Consider the following 19,017-nt stretch of genomic DNA (forward strand, 5'->3'; position numbering starts at 1 on the left):
TGGCAAAGTGCGAATGTGCGTAGACTATCGGGATTTAAACCGAGCAAGTCCTAAAGACAATTTTCCCTTACCACACATTGATATACTAGTAGATATTACAGCTAAGTTCGCCCTTTTCTCATTTATGGATGGTTTCTCAGGGTATAACCAGATAAAAATGGCACCGAAGAGGTGGAGAAGACCATTTTCGTCACCCTATGGGGAACATTCTGCTACAAAGTGATGGCCTTCGGGCTAAAAAATGCTGGGGCAACCTATCAACATGCCATGGTAGCTTTATTCCACGAAATGATGCATAAAGAGATAGAAGTCTATGTAGATGACATGATTGCCAAATCTCGGACCGAGGACAAACACCTCGTCAATCTGTATAAGCTGTTTGGAAGGCTGCGGAAATACCAACTGAAACTAAACCCCGCCAAGTGCACCTTTGGGGTAAAGTCGAGAAAGTTGTTGGGTTTTATCGTGAGCCAGAAAGCGATAGAGATAGATCCTGAGAAAGTGAAGGCCATTCTTGAAATTCCAGAGCCACGCACAAAGAAGCAGGTTCGAGGTTTCCTGGGCAGGTTGAATTACATCACGAGATTTATCTCGCAACTCATCCCTACCTGCGAGCCCATCTTCAAACGATTGTGTAAAAACCAGGCGGTCCTGTGGAATAGTGACTGCCAAGAGGCCTTCGAAAAAATCAAACAGAGCCTCGCGAATATCCCGGTGCTCATGCCACCTGTGATAGGAAGACCTCTTTTCCTGTACATGACTGTGTTAGACGAGTCTATGGGGTGCGTGTTGGGTCAGCACGATGACTCTTGGAAGAAGGAACAAGCCATTTACTATTTCAGCAAGAAGTTTACCGCCTGTGAGATGAATTACTCAATGTTGGAAAGGACGTGCTGCACCTTGGTATGGGCGTCACATCGTCTTAGGCAGTACATGCTCAGTCATACCATGTGGCTTATTTCCAAAATGGATCCCGTGAAATACATATTTGGGAAACCGGCCCTCACGGGATGAATCGCTAGGTGGCAGGTACTACTATCTGAATTCGATATTGAGTATGTCACCCAAAAGGCGATAAAGGGAAGCGCCTTGGTAGATTATTTGGCCCAACAACCCCTCCAAGATTATCGGCCAATGCACCCAGAGTTCCCAGATGAAGACATCATGGCCCTATTCGAAGATAAGCGGACGCACGAGGATATAGACAAATGGATTGTTTGTTTCGATGAGGCATCTAATGCTTTGGGCCATGGAGTAGGGGCAGTCCTTGTATCCCCAGATGATCAATGTATCCCTTTCACGGCCAGGCTGGGTTTCGATTGTACCCACAATATGGACGAATATGAAGCATGCGCCCTTGGGATTCAAGCTGCCATTGATTTTGACGTAAAACTACTCAAAGTGTATGGAGACTCGACTTTGGTAATACGTTAGTTGAGAGGAGAATGGGAAACTAGGGATCAAAAATTCATACTCTATCAAACTTATATCTTGAAGTTAGCCGAATTCTTTGACGACATTTCTTTCCACCACATACCTCGGGAAGAGAACCAAATGGTCAATGCATTGGCCACCTTGGCATCCATGTTTCAACTTGCCCCACACGGGGATCTGCTATACATTGAATTCAGATCTCGGGGCAAGCCGCCACATTGTTTTGCGATAGAGGAAGAGCGAGATGGGAAACCATGGAATTTTGACATCAAACAGTATGTCGAGAACAAAGAATATCCACCATGGATTTCTGACAATGACAAAAGAATGTTAAGGAGATTGACTACTGGTTTCTTTGTGAGTGGTATCGTCCTGTACAAACGAAGCCATGACATGACCCTCCTGCGATGCGTAGATGCCAAAGAGGCGAACTACATGATTGAGGAAGTCCATGAGGGTTCATTTGGGACACATGCCAATGAGCATGCTATGGCCAGGAAGATCCTTAGAGCAGGTTATTACTGGCTCACTATGGAAAGCGATTGCTGCACCCATGTAAGGAAATGCCATAAATGTCAAGCGTTCGCAGACAATGTCAATGTTCCGCCACATCCTCTGAATATCATGTCCGCCCCCTTGGCCTTTTTCCATGTGGGGGATAGATGTCATAGGGGCCATCGAACCCAAGGCTTCGAACGGTCAATGCTTCATTCTCGTGGCGATAGATTATTTCACCAAATGGGTCGAAGCGGCTTCCTATACCAATGTCACGAGGAGTGTGGTGGTCAGATTCATAAAGAGGGAACTGATTTGTTGATACGGACTCCCTAGGAAAATCATTACTGACAATGGCACCAATCTGAATAACAAAATGATGCAGGAAATGTGCGAGGATTTCAAGATCCAGCATCATAACTCCACCCCCTATCGGTCGAAGATGAACGGGGCTGTGGAGGCTGCAAATAAAAATATTAAAAAAATTATTTAGAAGATGACAGTGTCGTACAAAGATTGGCTTGAGATGTTTCTTTTTTCCCTGCATGGATATCGAACCTCGGTACGAACTTCTACTGGGGCAACGCCGTACTCCTTGGTTTATGGGATGGAAGCGGTACTCCCATTTGAGGTAGAGGTCCCTTCCCAGAAGATACTAGCGGAATCGGGCCTAGAAGAATCAGAGTGGGCTCAAACACGCTACGACCAACTCAACCTTATTGAAGGTAAGCGTTTGACGGCCATGAGCCATGGGCCCCTGTATCAACAAAGGATAAAGAACGCGTTCGACAAGAAGGTGCGCCCCCGCAAGTTCAACGAGGGGGACCTTGTGCTGAAAAAAATATCCCACGTTGTTAAAGATAATTGAGGGAAGTGGGCCCCGAACTACGAAGGGCCTTTCATTGTGAAAAAGGCTTTTTCTGGAGGGGCTCTAGTGCTCACCAACATGGATGGCGAGGAGCTACCCTCACCCGTGAACTCCGATGTTGTCAAGCGATACTACGCTTAGGATCTGGGGCAATTGAGGAAATCACTGAATGTTCTTTTATTTTTGTGTGTTCTCCTTGGTTTCCCCCAGGGATTCCTGTCCGCTGTAATTTTCTCGTCACAGTTCTTTAAAAGAAGAGAACATGGGTTTGAGGCTTCAGTCCTCACTTTGGTTTTAAACCATGTGTAGTTTGTGATAACCTGAGCCTTTTCGCTCAGTTCATGGAGTGTCCCAAGCGCTTAATTAAAACTGAACCTAACCAGCTTTCGCTAAAAAGATTGTTGCATTTGAAGACACTCATGCATACGCATACGCATGCATATTTTGTGATAACAGGGGCAGAATCGTCTTAGACAGTGGTCAGATGTCGGGACGAAGCTGAAGGCAGAAACCAATCAAGGTAAAACGGTAACGCGGTCATAGTTTGCCGCGCAATGTCGTTTCCTATTTTCAGGTACCTAGGGACGGACGCAAATAGAGGCTAGGGTCACGACCGCTAGATCGTCGTCCCTTGCCTAGCTCTGGACAAACGAAAAATGCCACTGCAAGGCAACCTAGTATTCTTTAAATTCCCAACAATTATTATTGTTGTGTCTTTAAAATATTGGATGTTTAATATACCCTGAGGGGGGTTCGAATAAGCAAACGCCGACCCATAGGAAGCCGCACTTATTTGATACCCAAAAAAAAATGCAGGTTAGCTCGCTTGGGCGAGCAACCCCTGCACGAAGAGGGTTAAAAAGGGGGAGGGGGAAGGTTTCTGCACCCAAAAACTCTCCCCCCTCATTCAAGAAACAAAGGCTCACGGGATTCACGAGTTTTGCAGCCCTTAGGTCACCATTTTTCGCGTTTTTGATTCCATTTTGCTCTATTATTCATCTCCAACAAGTAAGTACCTCATTCTTGGGCTCTTTAGCTTTCCATTGATGTATTTTGGTGCTCTAAGTTGCATGTATTTGCTAAAAAATGTGAGGGATTTATCCTTGGATTGTTTCCTATTTTTTATTAATTAAGGGGTTGTAGGGGATGGCTTTAGGCCTAGGTTGTATTCTGGAGTAATGGGGCATGCCACATTGCCCCCATTCCCTTGATTTTCATGCTTAAACTTGCGCCCACCAAGTGTTCAGTGAAATGCCTCAATGGCATTTGCGCTTGATTTTGTGAAACTTAGCTTGTGAAACATATTATGCACATATGGCTGCCATTGTGAGTGTGTGGGCAGTTTTGTAGAAGCTAGACTAAAGTGCCAAAAGCATGACTTACGCCTAGGAATCTAAGTTTTTGGTTTTGAATGTCAAAAATGCATGAATATTAGAACATGTTTGAGAAGTTTTTGACTAGAATTTGAATTTGCTGCCTCATGAGGAATACCCTGCACCTAGGTAGCATGAAAAATACCTTTCAATAGTATGTATATATGTGAATATTTAGCATGAAAATGCATTGCAAAGTGTGTAAATATATAGCATGAAAATGCCTTGCAAAGTGTGAATATATAGCATGAAAATGCCTTGCAAAGTGTGTGAATATATAGCAAAAAATGCCTTTCAAAATTTGTATATGTTGGATAGGTAGCGTAAAAATGCCTTTCAAAATATGTATATTTGTGAGTATGTAGCATAAGGAGCCTTTCAAAAAATGTGCATATATGTGGGATGTAGCATGAAAAGGCTTGTCAAAAACATACATGGATGTGTGTCATAAAAGGCCTTTCACCAAAAAACTTTTATGTGTGCGTGTGTAAATGCATGTATATAGATATGTGTCATAAAATAACACATGCCCCAATGTGATTGTTTTGTAAAGTGCATATTGACACTCGCACCATATAAGTGTTGTTTGGATCTTGTTCGTAATGATTGGTATTTTCTTGTAAACTAACTTTCCAAATGTTTGTCCTCGCAAGAAATGGCTTCGAAAAAGCTTTCTGTGAAGAGATCTAGGAGGGACGCCGCGGCTGAAGAGACCAGTGCCGCCCCTGAGTTTGATAGTCACCATTTTCGGAGCGCCATGCACCAACATCGCTTTGAGGCCATCAAAGGATGGTCGTTCCACCGAGAGAGACGCGTCCAACTCAGGGACGATGAGTACACCGATTTTCAGGAGGAGATAGCTCGCAGACATTGGACGTCGTTGGTCACTCCCATGTCTAAGTTTGACCCAGATATAGTCCTAGAGTTTTATGCTAATGCTTGGCCCACAAAAGAGGGAGTGCGGGACATGCGGTCATGGGTGAGGGGTCAGTGGATTCCCTTTGACACAGATGCCCTCAGCCAGTTCCTGGGTGACCCGCTAGTGTTAGAGGAATGTCAGGAGTGCGAGTTTAGTTAGAAGAGGAACAGGGCTGATGGGTTCGACGAAGAGGCCATTACCCAGCTATTATGCATACCGGGTCAGGATTTCGCTCGGATCGCTGCATGGAGGCGGGTGCGGATCATGCGCACCAGCATGACCACCTTGACCCAGATGTGGATGACATTGCTGCTCAGCAATGTCTTGCATAGTGATCATAACTCCAACCTTCCTCTGCCGAAGTGTCAGCTGGTGTATGCCATCCTGACACGAATGAGCGTCCATGTGGCTCAGTTTATTGCTGACGCCATCTATTTATTTGCAGGTATGCCACCCACCAGGCACCCTCTAGACCCGGATAAGTCTAACAGGGCCCTGGGGTTTCCAGCATTGATCACGGGCCTCTGCTAGTCATTTGGGGTTCCCGTCACACCTAGTAAGGTGATCCGACTGTTGATCACCCGGGCCTTCATTGAGAAGTATTGCACGCCTAGGCAGGCGCAAGGTGATGCACCACAGGCCGCAGACGCACCACCACCACCTCATCAGGCTGATCCTGCTGGGTCATTAGGCATGGAGCGGTATCTACAGCACTTGGTTCGCTAGCAGGCGGCCAACCACCGGGGGCAGGTGCAGATACATGAGTGTCTCTACTAGCTCAGCCTCAGTTAGCAGGGCCAGGGTTTTGTTCCTTTTGCGTGCCCTACTCTAGATCAGTTTAGGGCTGAGGTCGCATGGCCCAGAGATTGGCCCGAGGCCCAGGCTGGGGAGGCGCCTGCAGGATCCCCGAGCGATGTAGAGGAGGCCCGCATGGATGAGGAGATGACGAATTTGCTCAGTTTCTTGGGAGGGAGCGGAGCCACATGACCATGGGATCCCCAAATTCATATTCTTTTTATGTTTCATCCTTTATCATTTACATGTTATTTTATTTCTATGACTTGAGGGACTAACGTTTGTTTTTGTTGTTTCGATTGTCATTTGTTTTGTGCATACATTTTGTTTGGACTGTTGCGTTAGTGCTTACTTTGTTATTGTCGATAATGTTTGTTGAAATTCCGGAACCGTGTAGAGTTTTTATTTAGGAACGTCGTCCTAAAATAAAATGAACAAACATCATGATAACACCAAGAATAGAAAAAGAAAGAGGCGTTGTGAACAAAATGTCATATTTGTATATAATGAAAAGAAAAGAGTTTTTGTATATAAAAAGTGTATGAAAAGATTTTGTGTGTATAAATAATGTGTGAAAAGAAATTCTTGTGTGTGAGCAATGAGTGTATATAAAGAAAATTTTTGTATAAAAAACGAGTGTATGTTGAAAAAGGGAAAAGAAATCTTTGAAAAGGAATAGAGGTTTTATATAGACCATGTTGATATAAAGAGAAAGAGTTTAATAATACGTGTGTATATAGAAAAAGTTTTTCGTGTATAGGAATGTGGGTGTACAGAGAAAAATATTTTCTCATATATAGCGATGGATGTATAGTTTTTGCAAACATGCATAAGAAAATTGAAACAAAAAGGAAAGAGAAAGAAAGACCTCGAAGGTCGGCATGTTATGGTCATAGGAGGCACAAATCATTCGTAGAGAGCAAACATATCTTTTGGAAACAAGAAACTGACGCTAAGAGTTTATATTCTAAAATAACCGAGATAAGAATGGATGCATTCGTTGAACCAATGAAAGAACATAATTTGGAAACATTGGGTCTACTTGCATAAATGCCAAGCCTTAGTATCACAATGCCATAAACTGGATGCTTGAGTACCCACCTAGTTGTACACATGACTAATTGTGCACGTTGTTTCCAAATCATCATTGTTACGCGTGCCTCGTGGAAATGATATGAAAGTTTAACCCGAAACCGACACCCTACACATCAATCTGTTTCGCCCCAAATATCAAAATCGGGCACGCACAATGAAAAGACCATGTTGAGACACAACCTTAAGCTACTCTGGACCTCGTCCCATGAAAAGAATCCTCATCCTTTCCCCCGAAGAAGAGGACAGCAGAATCTCCTCAAGGGAGAGCGAATAACGAATGCTAAAACCCGAATTCCCAATCAAAGATCGGAAGATAAAGAAAAAAAAAGAAAAGGAAGAAATGAAAAGAAAGAAAAGAAAAGGAAAAGAAGGATTCCCGATCGAAGATCAGAAGAAAGCAAAAAGGGAAGGATAGGAGGAAAACAGAATAATTCCCGATCAATAAAGGAAACCAGGAAAGAGAATAGGAGATCGTTGGACCAGATAAATTTTCGGCGAGGTAAATGACTGCCGGCAAAGGGAAAACCCATTTTTTTGAAGTGGTTCTTCCTTTGGGATTTCCATTCAAGGTCGCCCCCGACTGGCGATGTCCCTCCCCACATGAACAAAGAGGAAAAGACCGAAACACCCAGCCTCCTCTCCAAAAACACCATCCTTGAGAAAATCCTATTGATCTGTGATCACGCGTGAAATCTTTTGGTTCGATAGGAAATCATGTGCAAAATAAAGTCATGGTGCAGCTATGGTTTGGAATTAGGGTAAAAAAACACTTACCTGTGTGAGTTTTTATAGACCATGAGTGATTTTATTCCCAGTTTTGGTTTGACCTGACGTTTCCCCTGAATGTTCATTTAAAAGCTAAATGTTGACATCCTACCCTTCATTTTTGGTTACAAGGAATAATATTTTGGCATATGCATATTGTTTCTCTAAAATATGGTGCTCCATCGAGTCCGGAGCCCCACGAATTGATTGCCTAGCGTTGTTCGTGCATCCTCCACCATCAAGTCCGGAGCCCCATGAATTGATTTCCTAGCGTTGTTCGTGCATCCTCCACCATCTTATTCGGAGCCCCATGAATTGATTGTCATTCATGCATCCTCCGTTATCAAGTAAGAAGCCTCCGGTGAGGGGAAAATACGGTTTTTTTGTTATTTTCCCAATCGGTTCCTTCACCAAACATGTGTATACGCATATATTATGTTATTTTTGTTTGTTTGTTTGTTTTGTTTTGTGTTGTGCAAAGAAAGAAGAAGGAGAGACGGGAGTCACTTATTTCAAATTATTTTGGGTCGGGATTATTGTGATTGAGATCAATTAAATTCCCATGATGGGCAAAGGATGGCCTTCAGGGGTCATCATACATTAATTACGGAAAAGGAATAAGACGGACGAAATCAGTGTTTTATCTTTGCTTTCCTCCTATCTCCGATAAAAGGTAAGTAGAGAAGGGCAACTGCCATACCCTAATTTCGTCCGGGGACCATTGTTTGATGGCATGCACCCTTTGCTTGACCGCTTCGAGGTACTTGGCACCCATTGTTGCACAATACGTGAAGTTCCCTAACGTGCCAGAAGTTAAAAGAGAGCATTGTTGCACGATCCGTGAAGTTCCATAACATGCCGGAAATCAAAAGGAAGCATTGTTACACAATCCGTGAGGTTCCATAACATTTCAAAAGCCAAAAAAGGGATGATTACATAATTTGTAAGGTTCCGTAACATTACGGAAGGAAAACAAGTATCCTTACCGAATTCATAAAGTTCCGTAATGTTACGGAAAAAGAATCAGCAAAAAAAGACTGGGGTGTATTTAGTAAACAGGGGGTGCAAATAGAAACCAGGCCCACTTGGTCATTTAGTAAAAAGGCAGGGGGTGTATTTAGTAAAAAAAGGTAGGGGGTGTATTTAGTAAAAAAAGCTGAGGCGCTTCCGTAACGCGTCCGAAACGTTTCCGTGGGTGATTCCATGAAGATTTTCCGCCATCTTTCATTCGTTCTTCGGTCTTCAACCGGTAAGTTCCTTAAATCAAACTTTTCAATTCATTCTGTATACCCTTGGTGGTCCCCACTTGTTTTCTGTACTTTTATTTTCATTTCATTTACTTTCCGTACCCCCTTTTGACGTGCTTTAGTAATTTATTTGTCATTTTCTCGCCTAATCAAAAAATAAAATAAATTTCCACCGATCATTTAAATTGTAACATCTGTTAATTTCTGTTAAAATGAAATCCAACCGTTCGGTCATGCCTTAACCACGTTGGAAACCAAAAAAGAGGTAAAATAATAATATAATAATAAAAAAATATCTTTTAGTAAAATAAAACAAAAAAATCAATCGGACGTTTCTCTTTGGGATTTTTCTTTCTTAATTGAATTGACTAATAACTAAAGTGAAACTAAGGCTAAAATCAACTCACAAAATCAAGCTTTGTCCGCAAAAATCACTGAAAAAAACGTTTTAAGGTCCAACGCCTTAAACGGTCCTCTTTGCTTTTTATCGTTTAACATAGACCGTTCGAAAGCGTAAAATCAACACATCATTGCCTTTTGAAAGAACTACGTAGGTCTGATTTCCTCTTCGATGGAGGGTACGTAGGAGCAAGAGCCTCGCTTTTGTCGACCTCAAAAATAAAAAAGAAATAAAAGTTTAGATACATAATTTCACACAATTCTAATCTAAGGTTGTTGTCCTTTGGGAGAAACGTGAGAGGTGTTAATACCTTCCTCAAACGTTAAGATAACTCCCGAATCTGGAATATTCTTCATGACCGGTTTCCTTGGGTTTTTCTAACGTTTTTCCTTTCAATAAACGTTGGTGGCGACTCTACGCATTTTCCTCCTATGGAAGACACACCTGTGAGCCTCGCCTCACTCACCCGCAAAGGGTAGGTTGCGACAGTGTCCTAGAACCGTGCTTATAAAGCTCCTACTGATGTGGCAGGGTGAGCCCCCTTCGACTTCTCGTCCTAATTGCGAGCCTTGACTTCCGCTCTTTCTTCCCGTAACACTTTTCCTTATGTCCGCTTGTGTGGGTTTATAGCCTAACCCAAACTTACCACGATTTCCTCTGGTGCTTATCAGGCTGGTTCTTCCGCCGTTGTCCTTGCCTAAACCCATTCCGGGCTCGTAACCATTCCCCAACATCACCCGGGCCACCATTACTGCCATATCGGACAGGCAAGGTTGCCTAGAGAAGGAATCTACAGAGGCAATGCTTACCACCTCAAAAGACTAGAAGGCTGTTTCTAATGACTCCTTCGCGGCTTCCACATATGGCATAGAGGATGGGCAACTCACCAAGATGTCTTCCTTGCTTGATACGATAACCAAATGCCCCTCTACTACGAATTTTAATTTTTGGTGGAGTGTAGAGGGAACGACTCCCACCGAGTGGATCCACGGGCGTCCCAAAAGGCAGTTGTAAGCCGGGTTAATATCCATTATTTGAAAGGTAACCTAACAGGTATCGGGGCCTATCTGTACAGGGAGGTTGATCTCTCCCCTAACTTCTCGGCGGGTGTCGTCGAAGGCACGGACCAGCATGGAACTTGGCTTTAGATGGGAAGCATTAAACGACAATTTCTCCAACGTGCTTTTGGGCATTACGTTTAAACTGGAACCGTTGTCGATGAGCACCTTGGCCACGACGTGGTCCATGCATTTGACTGATACATGCAAAGCCATGTTATGCCCTCTCCCCACGGCAGGGATTTCTTCTTCAGTGAAGGCGAGATAGTTGTTGGCGGTGATATTATTAACGAGTCCTCCAAAGCCTTCTACAAAGATATCTTGGGCCACATGAGCTTCGTTCAAGACCTTTACTAGCAAAGCCTGATGAGGCTCAGAGCTCGTGAGTAGTTCCAAAAGATTGACCATGGTCAGGGTTTTGTTGAGCTGCTCAATGACCTTGAACTCGCTTTGCTGAATAATGCGAAGAAACTCGCTTGCTTCCTCTAGCGACACTTCCTTCTTGCCACAACCATCCCTTTTCTCCGGAAGACCTTTCACTGGAATATCCTCATTCGGAGTGGGGGTCATTTTGTCATTTTGTTCTTCCACCATCTTTGCCTTCCCATTAACATTTGCGGGTTGTGTTGGCAGGTCGGGGGGTGCAAACACGTGATCGCTGCGGGTCACGACGCTCAGCCCCGTGATATTGGTCACCTTGGCTGACAACGAGCTGATGTTGGTGGCCTCTTCCTTCCTTTCACTTGGAGGTGCATACCTCCACAGGACTGCATGGCTATTTTAGTATGGAAACGGAACAGGTTTTAACTACCGAGGGGTATCGGGGCTTTTGTGGAGCTGCATCTTTGGTGAAATATACCACCAAAGGTTTAGGCCTTCCAAAACCTCTTTCATCTGTGGACTGCATACATATATGCTGCTCTTGCCTTCCCTCATCGCCGACTTCCAGTCGGGCTTGATCTATCATTTGTTGCAACAGGTCCTCCACAGCTAAACATGTTTCCATGTTATGAAGCTCGTCGGGATGCAACAAACAGGAATCCTCTTCATGCCCTCCGTGGGGAATTACGCCCCCCTTTTGTAGGGCCTCGTAGATAAACCTCCTGGGGGTCGTCACGTCCTTTAAAGGCTTAGACCTGCACGGCCTACCCGATTCGACAGCATTAGCTGCTCCCCATCCATGATTGGCGAGCGGGTTTGTTTTCACGTTGGGCTGATCCTCTTGAAACGTCATCCATCCGGCGTCTATCAAATGTTGGACCTTGTATTTAAGGGCTAGGCATTTTTCGGTGGAGTGGCCCGGGGTTTTCCAATGGTACGCGCAAGTTGCGTCAGGGTTATACCACTTTGGGAAAGGAGGTTGGCAGATCTTCCCGATAGATATCACAACCATCTGGTTGGCGATGAGGGACGGCAAGAGGTCTTTGTACGTCATTGGGATCGTGGTGAATTCTAAAATTGGCCTCGGGGGAAAGTTCCTCATCGCGTTGGAACCGACACCAAAGTGGGCATTGCCGGCCTGGCGAGTCGTGGTTGGAGCCGGAGCTTGGGGGGCCTCCCTCTAGATGGGGGCGGGCGCTCTAGGCTGTACGGGTGCTGAATTGGAGGAGTTCCTGGCACGAGCTAAGAAGCTCGGGTGATGTTGCGCGTACTGATGGATACCATGAGAGGTCTGCGGTGGCTTGACCCATGCGGGCGCCGAAGTGACGGCATGGGTATCTCCTTCCTTCCTTTTTGCCCCAGTTGCTCCGATTCTCCTAGCATTGGTACTTGTGGAGGAAATGTAATCGAACTTTCCTCTCTTCAACCCTACTTCGATTCTTTCCCCAGCGAATACCAAGTCCGCGAAGCTGGAAGGCATGTAGCCTACCAACTTCTCATAGTAAAACACTGGCAAGGTGTCTACCATCATGGTAATCATCTCCCTTTCGACCATGGGAGGGGCCACTAGTGTTGCCAGGTCTCTCCACCGTTGAGCGTACTCTTCAAAGGTCTCACTTTTCTTCTTAACCATGTTCTGCAGCTGAGTGCGATCAGGAGCCATATTAGAATTGTGCTGATATTGCCTATGGAAGGCAGTAATCAGATCCTTCCAAGTACAGACGCGGGAAGCTTCCAGATTAGTGTACCAAATGATCGCAGCTCTAGCCAAGCTATCTTGGAAAAAGTGCATTAACAACTTTTCATCCCTAGAATGTGCCCCCATCTTGCGACAATACATCTTGCGATGGTTCTTAGGACAAGTTGTCCCTTTGTACTTGTCGAAATCAGGTACCTTGAATTTTGGGGTGATGACGACATCCGGTACCAAGCAAAGATCTGCCATGTCCACGAACGGATAGTCGCCAAAGCCTTCAACAGCTCTCAATCTCTCCTCGATGAGATCGAGTTTCCTTCTTTCTTCCGCCGTCGGGGGTGGTCCCTTTGTGGACAAGAATATTGGTTGTGCTGTGGGGTTGTGCTGAGGCAATACAGTGGGTGTCGGCCCCTCGACGGGGACCGAGGGTTAGAAATCGACATCCCCTAGGGCATACTCTCGATGATCCTAGTGAACCTCGTCGGCCTGTCGATGAGGCTCCCCTTCAAGGATGGGGGAAGGGACATGACCCACGTCATCAAGCATGACTGGAGGCGTGTAATTAGGTGGTAATCCATAAGGGTAAGCCACCCGGTTGTTTCCCAAATGGGGGTTGCTGGTGAACCCCAGTGTGCTCCTTTCTCGTCCTACCGCGTTTGGGAGAGGATTATGCGCGGTAGCCAAGAGAGTTGGGTCTACTTCGGCAGCCAAACTAATAGCGACAGCGGTGGCCACGTTTTTCTCCATGAGTTGTCTCATTCCTAACATGGCCTCCACCATGGAAGCCATTTGCTCTTTCAAAGCTGACATGTTGGCTTTCATCTGTTCCTGCATCTCCTCTTGATCACCCATCGTTCTAGATTTGGATCTGGTGCGATAGGGTTGCCTTGGGGCGCGTTTAGTTATGGTGTTTTTCCTAAAAAAACCAAACGTGAGGAGTAGGTAAAAAATGAATGCATGCTAGAGATAAAATGCGGGTGCGATTTGATTCGCACCGATCTTTGGAGTAAAAACATGGGATCATTTTATTTCAAAAAGGAAGTCATATCTAGTCAAGGTCTGAGAGACCATACAAGTTTCCTAACGATTTCTAATTATGTGGGCCATTAAGTCTATCATATGCTGACAATAGCCGAGAAGCCCATGAATCTCTTCGGGGGCGGAGTAGGTGTCTGCCATCGCCTTGGCCTTGGCTAACAATCGGGGAAGTTCTTGACTCCCGTTCAAGGTAAGAGCAAACCGATCCATCCACATGGTTGCCTCTTGGTGTAAAGAGTCGATCACCCTTCCTCTAGCCTCTTTTTCCGTGTACACTTGGGCATACTCGTCCGCCACTTTGTGCTCGTGGGCCGTGGCTAGATTTAGTTCTTCTTGGTACTTGCTGACGATAGCGAACATGTTGGTCTCTGTCTCGCATAAACACTGAGGCAAGTTTCTTTTGGGCCTTGAGCAAGCAGCTAACTCCTCTTTCAAGAACATGCTATGTGCTCGTGACTGGTCCCTTTCTTCCCTTCGCAACTTGAGTTCATTATTGCTACCCCATAGAGCTCCGCGAAATTTGTTCGGCCATACTCTTCCTTGCGAGCCCTCTTGGTCTCTCGTTCAAGGGCTCTTGCGGTAATTGCATTCTCTTCCCGTAACCCGGCACACTCCTTCCGAACGTGTGTAGCAACCAACTTGAACTTCTCCTTGGCGAGTTTTGCCTTTCCTAACTCGCTTTTGAGAGCTTGGACTTCTTCGTCCTCTTCCGGTGCTTCAAAGTTCTCTTCGTTGATAATCTTTAACTTGGAAAGCCAATCTAACCCTCGTGTACGAACTTTCAGCCATTCATGATAACCACCGATGATGCCATTACGAATGCACCTAAGTTCTTTATCTTTCCTTAACGGGCTTTCCCACGCCTTATGGACTCTTTGTATAACCTTGAAACTTTGTACGCCGAAATCTCTCACAAGGAAAAGAGACAAGCTTTCTTCCACCGGTGCTCCTCTCATGGGGTACCCTAATTGTCTTATAGCAAGTGCGGGATTGTAATTAATGCAACCCCTCGTTCCTATCAACGGGATGTTTGGGTAGTCCCCAGATGAGAAGAGAACTCCCTCATTTCTTTCCTTCCATCTTGGAAACCAATTGATTGTTCTGCCTCCTATCCAAGCCAAGTGTTGGTCCCAATCTACTCTTCTCTTTTCGACACACGAGCGATGGCTTCGGAGCGGACATGGATGCCTTATGTCTTGTTGGAATAGGTGCGAAACCAACCATACACAAAGAGCGGATAAGCAGCAGATGATCTGTGCACTACTCTTCTCGCACCTTCGGTCAAATGTGTCAAATAAGTCCACCAAGATAGCCACTACCGGGCTTTCTTTGCTATGGTGATATGCAAGGAAAGCATCAATTGCGGCTAGGTCCACCAAACCATCCGTGTTTGGAAAGAGGACAACCCCAAAGATTAGCAATGCTAATACGTCCATAAACGGGACCCACTCCTCTTGATTCGTCATATCCCTTGCCTTGCCTTCTAAGTACTTTCGTGGTAGGCCCACGACGCCGTTTCGAGTTTGCTTTACACGATCCAATCCTCTCGCCACAACTGCAATTTTGCTCAAGGAGGGAAGAAACCCAGAGAAAAGATAGGGTTTCCTTCCCCCAAGAGGACATCCTAGAATCTCCTCAAATTCTTCAATAGTCGGTACTAATTGGAAGTCTCCAAACGTGAAGCATCTCAAAGGCCGGTCATAGTATTGGGTGAGTGATACAACGGCTTCTGTGGATATCTCTGCTAAGGTCAAATCTAAAATCTTTCCGTACGCCTTGCGGAAGGCTTGCATTTGGAGAGGTCCCATCAACCGCCCCAACTCCTTAATGCTGGTGATATCTAGGCCCTTAATCTTGACTTGATAAAACCTTTTTCTAGTTTGATTTGTTCCTATGTTTTACTAAAGTGAAACAAAAACCCCGTGCGAATCAAAACTTCGACATCTATCATGGGTGGAATGGATGAATGCATGAAGAAATGCATATGACACAGATGCAATTTATGAATATGGGAGCCTGGGAAATTGTCTCCTTCTTAGATACAACGTCTTGGGGTAGCACAGTGCCTGACGTATGTATTTAAGAAGGTGACACGAACACTCTGTTGGTTTTCCAAAGAGAAGGAATCAAAACGGAACCCGCACTTGATGCATAACACAGGGATGTACATAGTACAACAATATTCACAAACAAATATAAGCAAAGAGCATACATGACACTTAGGACTACATGCATGGCAGTGTGAAAAATGGCACGCAGCGTGTTTGCTCTGTGCCCCTATTTTAGGGACCTACATGGGAGGGAGCTAAAAGGGCTTTTTAGTGATAATCCCCAAGGTGGTCATATCTCTCTTGATGGTCTCTAGAGGTATCATCCCATTCGAAGAATATATTGCAGCAGTAGGGACTACTAGCAACAATATGTTATCAAAGAGAAAAACTCTAGATGAGGGTTCACTATAATCAAGCAAGTCGGAGACCTAGCATGATCACAGATTCACCTCCACTCCTTATGTTCCCACGAACCCGGGTATAGGGCCCTTTTTTCAACTCACCGTGTGTGTAAATAGTGTTGGTGTTTGTGTGCACCAAATGAATAAATATTTACCTCATGCGTACATTTTAAAACACACTAAAAGCATCAAAAGAGTTTATATACACAAGAACATAAGAAAGAAAAAGAAAAGACAAAGAACAAGAACAAAAGGGAAGTCATAGTAAAAAAGCACACTGATTGATTGGCCTAACTCTCTAAAAAATAGTCCCCAGTGGAGTCGCCAACTGTCGCAACCTACCCTTCAGCGGGAGGGCGACGCGAGACTCGCAGGTGCGTCTTCCAAGAAAGGAATACGTGCGGAGTCGCCACCAACGTTTATTTGAGGAAAACATTGGAAAAACCAGAAAAGACGTGGTCTACGAACTTTAAGAGAAAGGTTCGGGAGTTGTATTTACGCACAGGGAAGGTATTAGCACCCCACGTGTCCGTCACAAAGGACGACAGCCTTTAATCAAATGTGCAAACATGACTTCAATTTGTGTTATCTTCCCTTTTTTACGTTCTTATGTCTTTTTATGCCTTTTATATTTTTTATCTTTTTGTGGTCGACAAGGGTGTTTCCCTTGCTCCTAAGTATTCCTCAATTGTGGTAAGGAAATCAGACCTACGTAGTTCTTCGAGAACTAAACGTTGGTTAAATTGTTTTTATCCCTTTTTTGCAAGATATATTTTCATTGAATGAAAGGTCATTTAAGGTGTTGGATCATTAAACGATCTTTTGATTCTTTTTGAAAGGAGAGAAAACATTAAGGTATTGGACCATTAATGATCTCTTGGTTTTTTGAAAGAGGTGACAATGCTATGCATTGTTTTTAGGCTTTTTAAATCCACGTCTAACCAATAAAAGCGGAAAAGATCATTTCAAGGCATTGGACCTTAAAAAATGGCTTTTTAGGTGATGACAAAATTTTGATTTATGAATTGATTTTAGCCTTAGTTTCACTTTGATTATTAGTCAATTCGATTAAGAAATGAAAATCCCAAAGAAAAATGTCTGATTGATTTTTTTGATTATTTTACTAAAAAGATATTTTTTTTATTATTATATTGTTATTTTGCCTCTTTTTTGGTTTTAAACGTGGTTACGGCATGACCGAACGGTCGGATTTCATTTTAACAGAAATTAACAGATGTTACAATACGAATGATCGGTGGAAATTTATTTTATTTTTTATTAGGCGAGAAAATGACTTAAATAAATGACTAAAGCACGTCAAAAGGGGGTACGGAAAGTAAATGAAATGAAAACAAAAGCACGCGAAACAAGTGGGGACCACTAAGGGTACATAGAATGAATTGAAATGTTCGATTTCAGGGACTTACCGGTTGAAGACCGAAGGACGACGAAGAACGAATGAAGAACGATGAAGCACGACGGAAAATCATCGCAAAATCACCCACGGAAACGTCTCGGAAGCGTTACGGAAACCCCTCGGCTTGGATTTTCTTCACGAAAACAATTTTTCTCACTAATTTTAAGTGATTCTCAGATAGCAGGAGGGTTGAACATTTTTGTTCTGCCCTCCTCCCCCTATTTATAGGAAAATGAGGGAGGCGTTTGCCACCCAGCTCCCCCAGGTGAGCTAGGTTGCTTCCTCCAGATGGCACCGCCTTCTGGTGGAACTTCCTGGAAGGCCCAAGTGGGCCCGATTGCTATTTGTACCCCCCCTGTTTACTAAATACACCCTCTGCCTTTTTTTTGCTGATTCTTTTCCGTAACGTTATGGAACTTTATGAATTTTGTAACAATACTTGTTTTCTTTCCGTAATGTTACAAAACCTTACGAATTACGTAATCATCCCTTTTTTTGGCTTCCAGAATGTTACGGAACTTCACGAATTGTGCAACAATGCTTCCTTTTGACTTCCGGCATGTTACGGAACTTCATGGATTATGCAACGATGGGTGCCAAGTACCTCGAAGTGGTCAAATGAGGGTTGCATCCCAATAAATGGATGGTCCCCAAACGAAATTAAGGTATGACAACAATGCTAAATAAAATGGATAAATTTGACATCTTTATCCCTCATCCTCTCATAATTAAATCTTTGTTTCCACTGGAATGTGGGTGCAAGCCATTGGTTTGTTTGCTTAAGCGATCTGTGCTCCTGAGTTTGGACTTCCAAGACCATTCAATCAGAAATTACTCGTGCTACACATTTGGTGAGGATGCCGTAAAACGACGAGTAAAGCAAAAAAAAGGTTCAAAAAGAAAATGGAAAAAGGAATTTGATTGACTGTGTTTTCAAGTAAAAATATAGACATTTATGTGACCTCATTTTATCATTCCGGAAGGTTTGTCTTTTTTAGAGAGAAGTGAGTTATCAAGAATAGGAGTCATTTGACTTAACCCGTCAACTGAAAAATCCTTCAACTATTTCTCGTCCTTGGAAAATTCTTTTTGCAAGAATCAACCGCTTCTTTCATTCTTCCTTGCTACAAGGTTGTGAAAACAAAACAACGATGGATACCTCAGAGCCCTACACTGGGGCAATGAAAGACACCATGCATAAACCTCAAGCGAACCTAGGGGCAGATTAGAAGTCCTCACCTAATAGGTTCCCTGCTACAAGGTCATGATGAAAGACAACGATTGGTACCTCAAAGCCTTACACTGGGGCAATGAAAGGCACCATGCATAAACCTCAAGTGAACCTAGGGGCAGATTAGAAGTTCTCACCCAATAGGTTCCCTGCTACAAGGTCATGACGAAAGACAATGATTGGTACCTCAAAGCCCTACACTAGTGAAATGAAAGGTACCATGCATAAACCTCAAGTGAACATAGGGGCAGAACAAAAGTTCTCACCCGTCGATGTTTTTAAACAAAAAAAAAAGGGACAAACCCGAGAATTTCAATGGATTTTCAAAAGATAGGATAAGGTTGCATGAATTA

The sequence above is a fragment of the Glycine max genome, chromosome 7, assembly GCF_000004515.6.
Source record: "Glycine max cultivar Williams 82 chromosome 7, Glycine_max_v4.0, whole genome shotgun sequence".
In the NCBI taxonomy this organism is placed as follows: domain Eukaryota; kingdom Viridiplantae; phylum Streptophyta; class Magnoliopsida; order Fabales; family Fabaceae; genus Glycine; species Glycine max.